The sequence below is a fragment of the Anthonomus grandis genome, chromosome 9 (assembly GCF_022605725.1).
Source record: "Anthonomus grandis grandis chromosome 9, icAntGran1.3, whole genome shotgun sequence".
NCBI lineage: Eukaryota > Metazoa > Arthropoda > Insecta > Coleoptera > Curculionidae > Anthonomus > Anthonomus grandis.
Genome location: NC_065554.1, coordinates 8,682,362 through 8,695,634, shown reverse-complemented (window position 1 = coordinate 8,695,634; position 13,273 = coordinate 8,682,362). Strand labels below are relative to the sequence as shown.

Sequence of the window (13,273 nt, the reverse complement as noted above, 5' to 3'; positions counted from 1 at the left end):
TTAACGTTTTAACGAAAGGCATTCATGTCAGAATGTAAGCCCGAAGTATATTCGCTAACTAGTAGCCAAATTTAAAAAAATTGGTTCTGTTATGAATGAAAAGAAAATTAGTCGAAGAAACAGCGCAAATTGAAATTCTGGGTAAGTCTGCAATTGATTCAATTTTATCAACTCATTAAGCACCTGTAGTAACTGGATTATCTCGATGAATCAGTGAGAAAGGTACTTAAACTTTATAAGTTTTATCCCTATAAACTGCAAATACTGCAAGAACTTTGTAACGACAGAAAAATTCAGTTCTGTCAAATAATCTCGGATAAAATTACGGCAGAACCTCGACTAGTTAAAAATATTTGCTTTAGTAATGAATGCACCTCTTATATAAATGAACATGTTAATAAGCAAACTGTCATTAGTGGAGTGACGAGAACCCACACGTATTTAGAGAAGAGCCATACCCAGTACTCTCAGAAAATTAATGCTTGGGCTGGTATATTGGGAAATTGTATTAACGGCCCAATATTTATACCAGGAAATTTAAATGGCGACATGTATTCTGAAATGCTACAGAGATCTATCAAACCACTATTAGTGCGAGAATTAAAAAAATCAGAGAGATATAAACGGAAATTTATCTTTAGACGAACGCTTACTACAATTCCAACAGGATGGAGCACCTAATGTAATTTCCGTTAGGCAATGGTTGGATGATCATTATCCTAACCACTGAATTGGAAGAAGAGGTCCTGTTGAATGGCCACCTAGATCCTCGGACCTAACATCTCTTGACTTCTTTTTGTGGGGTCATCTATAATGTGGTTTTCAAGGCGCAACTTGACTCACTAGATCAACTCCAGCATAGAATAGTTCAGGAATGCCGTGCTATATCTAAAAGAAACATTTATAAATATATGTGAAGGATTTGAAAGTAGACTTTATTATTGTCTTTAAAATATGGGAATTTATTTTCAACATTTAATTAAATAATTATTAAATTTTTAAGATAGCGTTTTTATTTATTGTTTAATAAACAGAGAATCATTTCCTGAAATGTAGTTTTTTTTATAGAATCATTGAAAAGCATTTGAATCCCCTTTTTATTTAACATTTTAAGGGTGTATCTTAACCTGTGCAAGGAGCTGCAGATAAGTGTGAGTTAATATGCTTGTTTTTGTTCCCCCTTCATTTTATAGAAATACTATTTTCAACGTTTTTTTCTTCAGGTTTTCGGTCCTAATATATGACCCTTTCAACTATAAATGGTCACCTTGTATATTTTTATTAATTAAGTATACTATGTTCATTCAAACGACTATGCTGTGATCACAATATATTATTACATTTATTTTATCTTTTCGATTTTTTTGCAATAAAGTTATTCCATGGGGCTACTCATGACAAAGTGAAAAATATAAGATTATTGTATGAAATTAGCCGCAACGGGTGGGAGTAAATGCATGTACCATTTTAAGTATCCGTTAAGATTCTTTTGCTGTAATTAAATTTAGTGCAATTAATCAAATTCAACTTAAGTATACAGAAATTCATAACGGCGCTGAAGCGTTAAAAGTTTATTCACCACTTTGCATGCCGCCATCGCTTTAAGCAATCCTGTTCCTGTAAAATAAAAAAAACCATCGAAGAGACAAACCAGATGTATCTATTAATCCAATGTGCGCGAAACATCGGGACGCAAAAATCAACAAAAATCTCCAAACGAGAGTTAAAGCTCCCATAAAAACGCACTAAACCCCTCCATAAAACACAACAAAAAAAATCAACACTTATACACGTACCTAAAAAATACAAAAAAAGACAAAGCCTGATACCCAACAGGCCTTGGCAGCATCAGGGGCAAAAATAATCTGTCTGATTATGCCCCGCTCTTGACCCAGGATCGGTATTCTCTTTTCATTTCTTTGAGAAAAAAAAAGATAGGTATACGAACGGAGTGACGGAAAGGGTTTACGTAATGGCCGCCCGTTTCGCGCAGACACTGTAGAGGGCATCGGCGTCACTCGCGGACCGAATATCGCTTTTTGAATCCCCCGTTTAATCCAAACTGAACTTGGATGCAATCGCATCGGTGCATTTGTGCATTCGAGTCGGTTGCATTTAATTTTGCTATTTCGGGAGTAAAAATAAAACGAGTTTAATAATCTAGTTCACCATTTGTTTAAAACGTGTACAAAATGGCGCGTGTGTCAAAAATTTGTTGAATTTTTTCGGGTCCGCCCAATTTTTGCGTGGGATTATTGGTTTGTGTGCCGGATTTGTCTGGATTAAGATGAACATTGTGGTGGATTTTCCATAAACTCTATATCCACTGGTAAGTTATTTAAACATCACACCTAAAAAGCCTTAAAAAACTTATAATAATTAGGTGTGTGTTGGCAAAGTCACGCATAAAATTGACAATTGACGGTATGAAAACGAACATGGCGAATTTTGAGACGCATTCTAGATTTTTTTATGTATTCAGATATTTTTTGAAGGTCTCACAATTTTTTTTTTATTTATCACCAACCAACCAAATAGGGGTTGACTTAGGACAAAAATGGCGGCTGTTATATAAACCGATCCTTATCACTAAACCGCGTGGCTTATCAACGACCTTTTTATAATAAAGAAGGCTTTAACTTCGGGTTCTTTCGGTTTTGCTTCGTGTCAAAATTAACTTATTTTGACTATTAAAAATCCAATAGGAATTGGATTTTTTCCTAATTAAAGCTATCTTATTTATATATAGTTTCTCACATGAAATATTCTATGCTTTAAAATATTATATACCTTTTTACTATACTGTATAAGTCTATTTTTAAAATAAGTTTTAAAAATATATTAATTATTCTTATTAAGCAAAGATGGGTTCTCAAAAAACGTAGATTGCTTAAAAATATAGTTTTTGTTAAACTGGCTTTCTTACAAATAACATGAAATAATAGGTTTCAAATACTTGAACAATTTTGGTGCCCAACACGTGGTAATAAATTTTTCCGATTAATAACTTTATTACTTAGTATAAACATATTTTAATATATTATAAACATAAATTAGAAAATACCATGAGAGTGCCAAAAAACTCATAAACGAGTTTTTCAAAAGACGTTTTTTTTTTAAATAGAATTTCTTACAAATAACATGAAATAATTGTTTTTAATTACTAAATAATTTTTGGTGCCCAACACATGGTAAATAATTTTTTCGTTTGACCACTGAATATATTTTAATGTTATATATTTACAAACCACAAACAAATATTTCTGTGTTTTCTTTTTTGCTATTGTACCTGGAGCTTTTGTCAGTTACAAGACTAATAAGTTTGCTGCAAGTTTTATAGTTACTATGGAAAATTCTGCACAGTTTCTGGAGCTAATATTCCACTGATGCTAATGAAAACGAACATGGCGAATTTTGAGACGTATTATTCAAATATTTTTTGAAGGTCTAGCAATATTTTTTTATTTTATTACCAACCAAATAGGGGTTGATTTAGGACTAAAAATGGCGGTTGTTATATAAACCGATCCTTATTATTAAATGGCTTATTAACGACCTATTTATAATAAAGAAGGTTTTAAGTTCGGGTTTTTTCGGTTTTGCTTCGTGTCAAAATTAACTTATTTTGACCATTAAAAATCCAGTGAGAATTGGATTTTTTGCTAATTAACGCTTTCTCATTCATATATAGATACTCAGATGAATTATTCTATGCTTTAAAACATTATATACCTTTTTACTCTGCTGTATAAGTCTATTTTTAAAATAAGTTTTAAAAATATATCAATTATTCTTATTAAGCAAAGATGGGTTCTCAAAAAACGTAGATTGGTTAAAAATATAGTTTTTGTTAAACTGGCTTTCTTACAAATAACATGAAATAATAGTATTCCAATTCTTGAACAATTTTGGTGCCCAACACGTGGTAATAAATTTTTCCGAATAATAACTTTATTACTTACTATAAACATATTTTAATATAAACATAAATTAGAAAATACCATGAGAGTGCCACAAAACTCATAAAACGTAGAGTATTTCAAAAGACGTTTTTTTTTAAATAGATTTTCTTACAAATAACATGAAATAATTGTTTTTAATTACTAAATAGTTTTTGGTGCTTAACACATGGTAAATAATTTTTTCGTTTGATCACTGAATATATTTTAATGTTATATATTTACAAACCACAAACAAATATTTCTGTGTTTTCTTTTTTGCTATTGTACCTGGAGCTTTTGTCAGTTACAAGACTAATAAGTTTGCTGCAAGTTTTATATCTTACTCGGCCTATGGAAAATTCTGCACAGTTTCTGGAGCTAATATTCCACTGATGCTAATGAATTCCTATTAAGTTACATTCTCAATCATTACATTTTTGCTTTTTTGAAAATAAAGTGATAAAATTTGACCATTTAGTTCATTAATATACTAATATAGTTCAAAAAAGGTGCATTTGTCTGGTACTGACTAATTTTTGCAAGGAATTTTTGTTTTGGTACCGGATTTATTTGAATTAAGATAAACCTTGTCTTTGCATTTCCATAACCTCTTTTCTTAGTGGTAAGTTAATTAAATATGCCAAAATACCCTCAAAAAACTTACAATAACTAGGTGTGTATTGGCAAAGTCACGCATAAAACTGATAATTGACGGTATGAAAACGAACATGGCGAATTTTGAGACGTATTCTAGACTTTTTTATGTATTCAGATATTTTTTGAAGGTCTATAACAATTTTTTTTATAATAATTTTTTTTTTATCAACCACCCAAATAGGGGTTGACTTAGGACAAAAATGGCGGCTGTTATATAAACCGATCCTTATCATTAAACCGCGTGGCTTATCAACGACCTTTTTATAATAAAGAAGGCTTTAACTTCGGGTTTTTTCGGTTTTGCTTCGTGTCAAAATTAACTTATTTTGACTATTAAAAATCCAATAGAACTGGGATTTTTTGCTAATTAAAGCTATCTCATTTATATAAAGTTACTCAGTTAAAATATTCTATGCTTTAAAATATTATGTACCTTTTTACTATACTGCATAAGTCTATTTTTAAAATAAGTTTTAAAAATATATTAATTATTCTTTTTAAGCAAAGATGGGTTCTCAAAAAACGTAGATTGGTTAAACATATAGTGTTTGTTAAACTGGCTTTCTTACAAATAACATGAAATAATAGTTTTCAAATACTTGAACAATTTTGGTGCCCAACACGTGGTAATAAATTTTTCCGATTAATAACTTTATTACTTACTATAAACATATTTTAATATATTATAAACAAAAATTAGAAAATACCACGAGAGTGCCAAAAAACTCATAAAACGTAGAGTTTTTCAAAAGACGTTTTTTTTTAATAGATTTTCTTACAAATAACATTAAATAATTGTTTTTAATTACTAAATAATTTTTGGTGCCCAACACATGGTAAATAATTTTTTCTATATATATTTTAATGTTATATATTTACAAACCACAAACAAATATTTCTGTGTATTCTTTTTTGCTATTGTACCTGGAGCTTTTGTCAGTTACAAGACTAATAAGTTTGCTGCAAGTTTTATATCTTACTCGGCCTATGGAAAATTCTGCACAGTTTCTAGAGCTAATATTCCACTGATGCTAATGAAAAAGAACATGGCGAATTTTGAGACGTATTATTCAAATATTTTTTGAAGGTCTAGCAATATTTTTTTATTTTATTACCAACCAAATAGAGGTTGGATTTAGGACTAAAAATGGCGGTTGTTATATAAACCGATCCTTATTATTAAATGGCTTATTAACGACCTATTCATAATAAAGAAGGTTTTAAGTTCGGGTTGAGAATTGGATTTTTTGCTAATTAACGCTTTCTCATTCATATATAGATACTCAGATGAATTATTCTATGCTTTAAAATATTATATACCTTTTTACTCTGCTGTATAAGTCTATTTTTAAAATAAGTTTTAAAAATATATTAATTATTCTTATTAAGCAAAGATGGGTTCTCAAAAAACGTAGATTGGTTAAAAATATAGTTTTTGTTAAACTGGCTTTCTTACAAATAACATGAAATAATAGTATTCCAATTCTTGAACAATTTTGGTACCCAACACGTGGTAATAAATTTTTCCGGATAATAACCTTATTACTTACTATAAACATAAATTAGAAAATACCATGAGAGTGCCAAAAAACTCATAAAACGTAGAGTTTTTCAAAAGACGTTTTTTTTTAAATAGATTTTCTTACAAATAACATGAAATAATTGTTTTTAATTACTAAATAATTATTGGTGCCCAACACATGGTAAATAATTTTTTCGTTTGATCACTGAATATATTTTAATGTTATATATTTACAAACCACAAACAAATATTTCTGTGTATTCTTTTTTGCTATTGTACCTGGAGCTTTTGTCAGTTACAAGACTAATAAGTTTGCTGCAAGTTTTATATCTTACTCGGCCTATAGAAAATTCTGCACAGTTTCTGGAGCTAATATTCCACTGATGCTAATGAATTCCTATTAAGTTACATTCTCAATCATTAAATTTTTGCTTTTTCGGAAATAAAGTGATAAAATTTGACCATTTAGTTCACTAATATACTAATATAGTTCAAAAAAGGTGCATTTGTCTGGTACTGACTAATTTTTGCAAGGAATTTTTGTTTTGGTACCGGATTTATTTGAATTAAAATAATCCTTGTCTTTGCATTTCCATAACCTCTTTTCTTAGTGTTAAGTTAATTAAATATGCCTAAATAACCTTAAAAAACTTACAATACTAGGTGTGTATTGGCAAAGTCACGCATAAAACTGACAATTGACGGTATGAAAACAAACATGGCGAATTTTGAGACGTATTCTAGATTTTTTTACGTATTCAGATATTTTTTGAAGGTCTCACAATTTTTTTTAAATTTATCACTAACCAACCAAATAGGGGTTGACTTAGGACAAAAATGGCGGCTGTTATATAAACCGATCCTTATCATTAAACCGCGTGGCTTATCAACGACCTTTTTATAATAAAGAAGGCTTTAACTTCGGGTTTTTTCGGTTTTGCTTCGTGTCAAAATTAACTTATTTTGACTATTAAAAATCGAATAGAACTGGGATTTTTTGCTAATTAAAGCTATCTAATTTATATATAGTTACTCAGTTGAATTATTCTATGCTTTAAAATATTATGTACCTTTTTACTATACTGTATAAGTCTATTTTTAAAATAAGTTTTAAAAATATATTAATTATTCTTATTAAGCAAAGATGGGTTCTCAAAGAACGTAAATTGGTTAAAAATATAGTGTTTGTTAAACTGGCTTTCTTACAAATAACATGAAATAATAGTTTTCAAATACTTGAACAATTTTGGTGCCCAACACGTGATAATAAATTTTTCCGATTAATAACTTTATTACTTACTATAAACATATTTTAATATATTATAAACATAAATTAGAAAATACCATGAGGGTACCAAAAAACTCATAAAACGTAGAGTTTTTCAAAAGACGTTTTTTTTTTAATAGATTTTCTTACATATAACATGAAATAATTGTTTTTAATTACTAAATAATCTTTGGTGCCCAACACATGGTAAATAATTTTTTCGTTTGATTACTGAATATATTTTAATGTTATATATTTATAAACCACAAACAAATATTTCTGTGTATTCTTTTTTGCTATTGTACCTGGAGCTTTTGTCAGTTACAAGACTAATAAGTTTGCTGCAAGTTTTATATCTTACTCGGCCTATGGAAAATTATGCACAGTTTCTGGAGCTAATATTCCACTAAACTGACACCACAACCACAAATTTGACCATTTAGTTCACTAATATACTAATATAGTTCAAAAAAGGTGCATTTGTCTAGTACTGACTAATTTTTGCAAAGAATTTTTGTTTTGGTACCGGATTTATTTGAATTAAGATAATCCTTGTCTTTGCATTTCCATAACCTCTTTTCTTAGTGGTAAGTTAATTAAATATGCCTAAATACCCTTAAAAACTTACAATAACTAGGTGTGTATTGGCAAAGTCACGCATAAAACTGACAATTGACGGTATGAAAACGAATATGGCGAATTTTGAGACGTATTATACAAATATTTTTTGAAGGTCTAGCAATATTTTTTTTATTTTATTACCAACTAAATAGGGGTTGATTTAGGACTAAAAATGGCGGTTGTTATATAAACCGATCCTTATTATTAAACCGCGTGGCTTATTAACGACCTTTTTATAATAAAGAAGGTTTTAAGTTCGGGTTTTTTCGGTTTTGCTTCGTGTCAAAATTAACTTATTTTGACCATTAAAATCCAATAAGAATTGGATTTTTTCCTAATTAACGCTATCTCATTCATATATAGTTACTCAGATGAATTATTCTATGCTTTAAAATATTATGTACCTTTTTACTCTGCTGTATAAGTCTGTTTTTAAATAAGTTTTAAAAATATATTATTAATTCTTGTTAAACAAAGATAGGTTCTTATAAAACGTAGATTGTTTAAAAAGATATATTTTTTGTTAAACTGGCTTTCTTATATAAATACCATGAAATAATAGATTTCAAATACTGGATTAATTTTGGTGTTCAACACGTGGTAACCAGTTTTTCCGATTAATAACTTGATTAGGTACTTACTAAATATATTTTAATGTAATATATTAACAAACCACAAATAAATATTCCTGTGGTTTCAATTTGTACCATCGTATATGCAGCTTTTATTAGTTACAAGACTAATAAGTTCGCTATATAAAAGTTTTCTTCCTATCTTGTCAGTCTCTAAGAAATTCTGCATTCATTGTGTGTTTCTTTAACATTCTAGTGATGCTAAAAATTATAATAATTAAATCAGAATTTTTTATTAAAGCACATTCTCAAGCCCTATATTTTGGTTTTTCTTAAATTAAACTATGATGTTTTAAAATAAAAATGATAAAATTTGACAGCTTAGTTTACTAATATCGTAATATACTTTCGGCGTTGTTACTATGCTGTATAGGTCTTTTTTTATAATAAAATAAGTTTTAAAAATATATTATTAATTTTTATTAAGCAAAGATGGGTTCTCACAAAACACAGATTGGTTAAAAAGATGCTTTCTTACAAAAGACATTGTAATATAAACATGAATTAGAAAATACCATGAGGGTGCCAAAAAACTTATAAAACGTAGATTTCTTCAAAAGACGTTTTTTTTTTAATAGAATTTTCTTATAAATAACATAAAATAACTGTTTTTAATTACTAAATAATTTTTGGTGCCCAACACGTGGTAAATAATTTTTTCGTTTTATGACTTGACTACTCACTGAATATATTTTAATGTTATATATTTACAAACCACAAACAAATATTTCTGTGTTTTCTTTTTTGCTATTTTACCTGGAGCTTTTGTCAGTTACAAGACTAATAAGTTCGCTGCAAGTTTTATATCTTACTCGGCCTATGGAAAATTCTGCATAGTTTCTGGAGCTAATATTCCACTGATGCTAATAAACTGTAGTAGGTATTTGAATCAGCACTTCCTATTAAGTTACATTCTCAATCATTAAATTTTTGCTTTTTCAGAATTAAAGTGATAAAATTTGACCATTTAGTTCACTAATATACTAATATAGCTCAAAAAAGGTGCATTTGTCTGGTACTAACTAATTTTTGCAAGGAATTTTTATAAATTCAGAATTAAGATAATCCTTGTCTTTGCATTTCCATAACCTCTTCTCTTAATGATAAGTTAATTAAATATGCCTAAATACCGTTAAAAACTTATAATAATTATGTGTGTGTTGGCAAAGTCACGGTTAAAATTGACAGTTGACGGTATGAAAACGAACGTGGCGAATTTTAAGACGTATTTTAGATTTTTTGATAAAATCAGATAATTTTTAAAGGTCTTACAATATTTTTTTATTTTATTACCTATGAACCAAATAGGAGTTGACTTAGAACTAAAAATGGCGGCTGTTATATATAAACCCATTCTTATCATTAAGCTGCGTGGCTTATCAACGACTTTTTTATTATAAAGAAGGTTTAACATATTTTGACAATTACAAATTTACTAAAACTTATTTTTTTTTGTTAATTAGAACTATTTAATTAATATAAAGTTATTTAGATGAATTATTCTTTGCTTTAAAATATCGTTAAAATAAGTTTTAAAAATCACAAAAGTTTGCCATTTTTAACAAAATTCTTAACAAATTGAAGTATATTGAGTTACGTAGATTTTCAAAAAAGATGAAAAAAAAAATAGTTTTTGTTAAACCATTTTTTTTTACATGAACTAAATAATGGTTTTTAAATACTGGAGGATAATTTTTGGTGCCCAACACGTGGTAAAAAAATTTTTGTAACTTTTACTATGTTGTATAAGTCTATTTTTAAAATAATTTTTAAAATAGTCTTCAAATACTTGATTAGTTTTGGTGCCCAACACGTGGTAACTAATTTTTCTAATTAATAACTTTATTACTTACTATAAATATATTTTAATATAATATAAACATAAATTAGAAAATACTATAATAATGCCAAAAAACTCATAAGACGTAATTTTTTTTTTAAAGACGTTTTTTTAAATATATTTTCTTACAAATAACTTGAAATAACTGTTTTTAATTACCAAATAATTTTTGGTGCCCAACACGTGGTAAATAATTTTTTCTATTAATGAATTGAATACTCACTGAATATATTTTAATGTTATATATTTACAAATCACAAACAAATATTTCTGTGTTTTCTTTTTTTTCCATTGTATCTGAATATTTTGTTAGTTACAAGACTAATAAGTTCGCTGTAAGTTTTATATCGGCCTAATGGGAAATTCTACACAGTTTCTGTAACTAACATTCTAGTCATGCTAACGAATTATACTATTTAAATCGAAAGAATTAAAATTAATTGCATTTTTAAAAAGCGATTTATAAAATTAATAATTGATGGTATTGAAACTTACATTTTGAGACGTGTTCAAATTTTTTTTATTAGTTTAGATATTTTTTAAAGGTACCTTTTATTATATCACCAATGTGCAAAAGGAAATTAAAAATATGTCAATACAATAAAATTTTCGTTCTCTACCTATCATAACTATCTAATTTATAGATAGTTATTCAGATGAATTATTCTTTACTTTAAATTATTACGTAGCCCATTAATATGTTGTAAAAGTCTATTTTTTTCTAAAATTTTTAAAATATATTAATAATTCTTATAAATCACAAAAGTTTTAGAAAATTTGCCGTTTTTAACTGCACTCCCAATAAATTGAAAAGTTTGAATTTAGAAAAAGGTTAAATAGAAATTGGTTTTTTGTAAAACTACTTAGTAGTCTTATTATACTGATAAAAATATTAAAGATGAGACAAAGCGATTGGGCTTGATTAAATTTTTAAAATGTTATAATTAATATTTGTTATAAACTAAAATGATTCAACCTCTCTAGATCCATTTTACCAAGGGTGTCATCTGATTGAAGTTATATAATGTTGGGGCCAAAAAACTTATTCAACGTTAATTTAAAAAAAAGACATAATCTTTGTTGAACCGGCAAATAATATGAAATAATTGTTTTTAAATAGGTACTAGATAATTTTTGGTGCCCAACACGTGACAAATAATTTTATCGGTTGATGACTTGATTACTCCTTGACTATATTTTAATGTAATATATTTACAAACCTTAAACACATATTTCTGTGGTTTCATTTTTGCTATTATACCTGAAGCGTTTGTCAGTTACAAGACTAATGAGTTCGCTGTAAGTTTTCAATCTTATGCGGCCTATGGGAAATTCTGTAGCAAACATTTTAGTGATATCAAGGAACTGCATTATTTAAAGCGGCACTTTATTAAGTCACGTTTTCAAGTATTAAATTTTTACTTTTTCAGAAATAAAATTATGATGTATCAGAATTTTAACGTTGACCATTTAGTTCACTAATTTTGTAATATACCTACTTCAAAAACAGATACATTTTTCGCTTACGTTTTGCGAGGATTTGTTGTTTAATAATAAATTAAATGACTCCTCAAGCCCTCTCGGTTATTATATCACAAATGTGCGAAGAGAAACTAATATATTTTACTCATTAAAGATCCAATACAATAGAACTATATCTAACAAATTTGTAATCTCCAATTCTATAATAAATATAGTAACTTAAGAAAATTAGTCGTTGCTTTAAAAATATATTATTACAGATCACAAACGCCTTGAAGTTAATTTGGTGTCTTTAGTAAATAAAAAAGATTGAGTTTATTGTAATATTAACAATAAGAAATTAGAAATGAAAACAGAAAAGAAATTAAAATATATTTTTTTTAATTATTGCTACTACTTTCCATTTGCTATCGTAAAAAAACGAAAATGCGAGGGGACGGTTTGACATTTTGCTTATATTTTACAAATCGTATGTATAAAAATTATTATATAGTGAACTTCATATATTTCTTATAATACTAAGATTTTTTCCAATTAAATAGAGATTAGAATTAGCACAATTTTGGTGCCCAACACGTCGAAAATAGTTGCCACTTAATTACTTATTAGATTGAAAAATCAAAAAAAAAATTTATAATTGTTCTGAAATCTGTCATTAATAAAAAGATTAAATGACAATTGACGATATGGAATTTAACATAAAAAATTTCGTTAATTCAGATATTTTCTGATGTCACACCGATAATTTTTATTATATCACCATAAGAAAGGTTAGCTACAGACTAAAAATGGCGGATGTTATATAAACCGATATTTTTCAATAAGCCGCGTGGCTTATCGATGACCTTTTTATAATAAAGAAAACTTACCTACACTTGTTTGTACACTACCTACACTGGGTTTATTCGGTTTGGCTTTATGTCAAAATTATTATGTTTTGCCTAATAAAAAGTTCGATAAAAATTGGAATCGCGTTATTAATAATTTTTTGACTTTGACAAATTATTTTTTTGAATTAAACCTTATTATATATTTTGCTCATTCATCAAATTATATATTTCGAGTTTCTTATGTCTTTTGCCAATGTTAAAATTAACTTTTATAAACAAAAACCCTGCATATTTCATGTCGTTTAAATATGCAGGAGAGAGAAAATAACTTAAAACGGTTATGATATGATTATGCTAATCTACTAATTGCTTATTCCGCGTCGTAGTTCTATTATCGACTACTACCTTACCAGTTTGATTATCTAAATATGGGGTGAAGAAACAATAAAACTTTAAAATCATTCTATTCATTTATCCAACA

At 27.7% G+C, this 13,273-nt stretch overlaps 1 long non-coding RNA gene across 1 annotated transcript in view; it reads left to right on the top strand.

The window, feature by feature from the left end:
• The first annotated feature begins 2,013 nt into the window (after window positions 1-2,013).
• LOC126740491 (uncharacterized) overlaps window positions 2,014-13,273 on the top strand; it is a 175,118-nt gene continuing 163,858 nt past the window's right edge. Inside the window, exon 1 of the long non-coding RNA XR_007661926.1 lies at window positions 2,014-2,329. This is a non-coding gene — a long non-coding RNA (uncharacterized LOC126740491). The remainder of the gene's footprint in view (window positions 2,330-13,273) is intronic.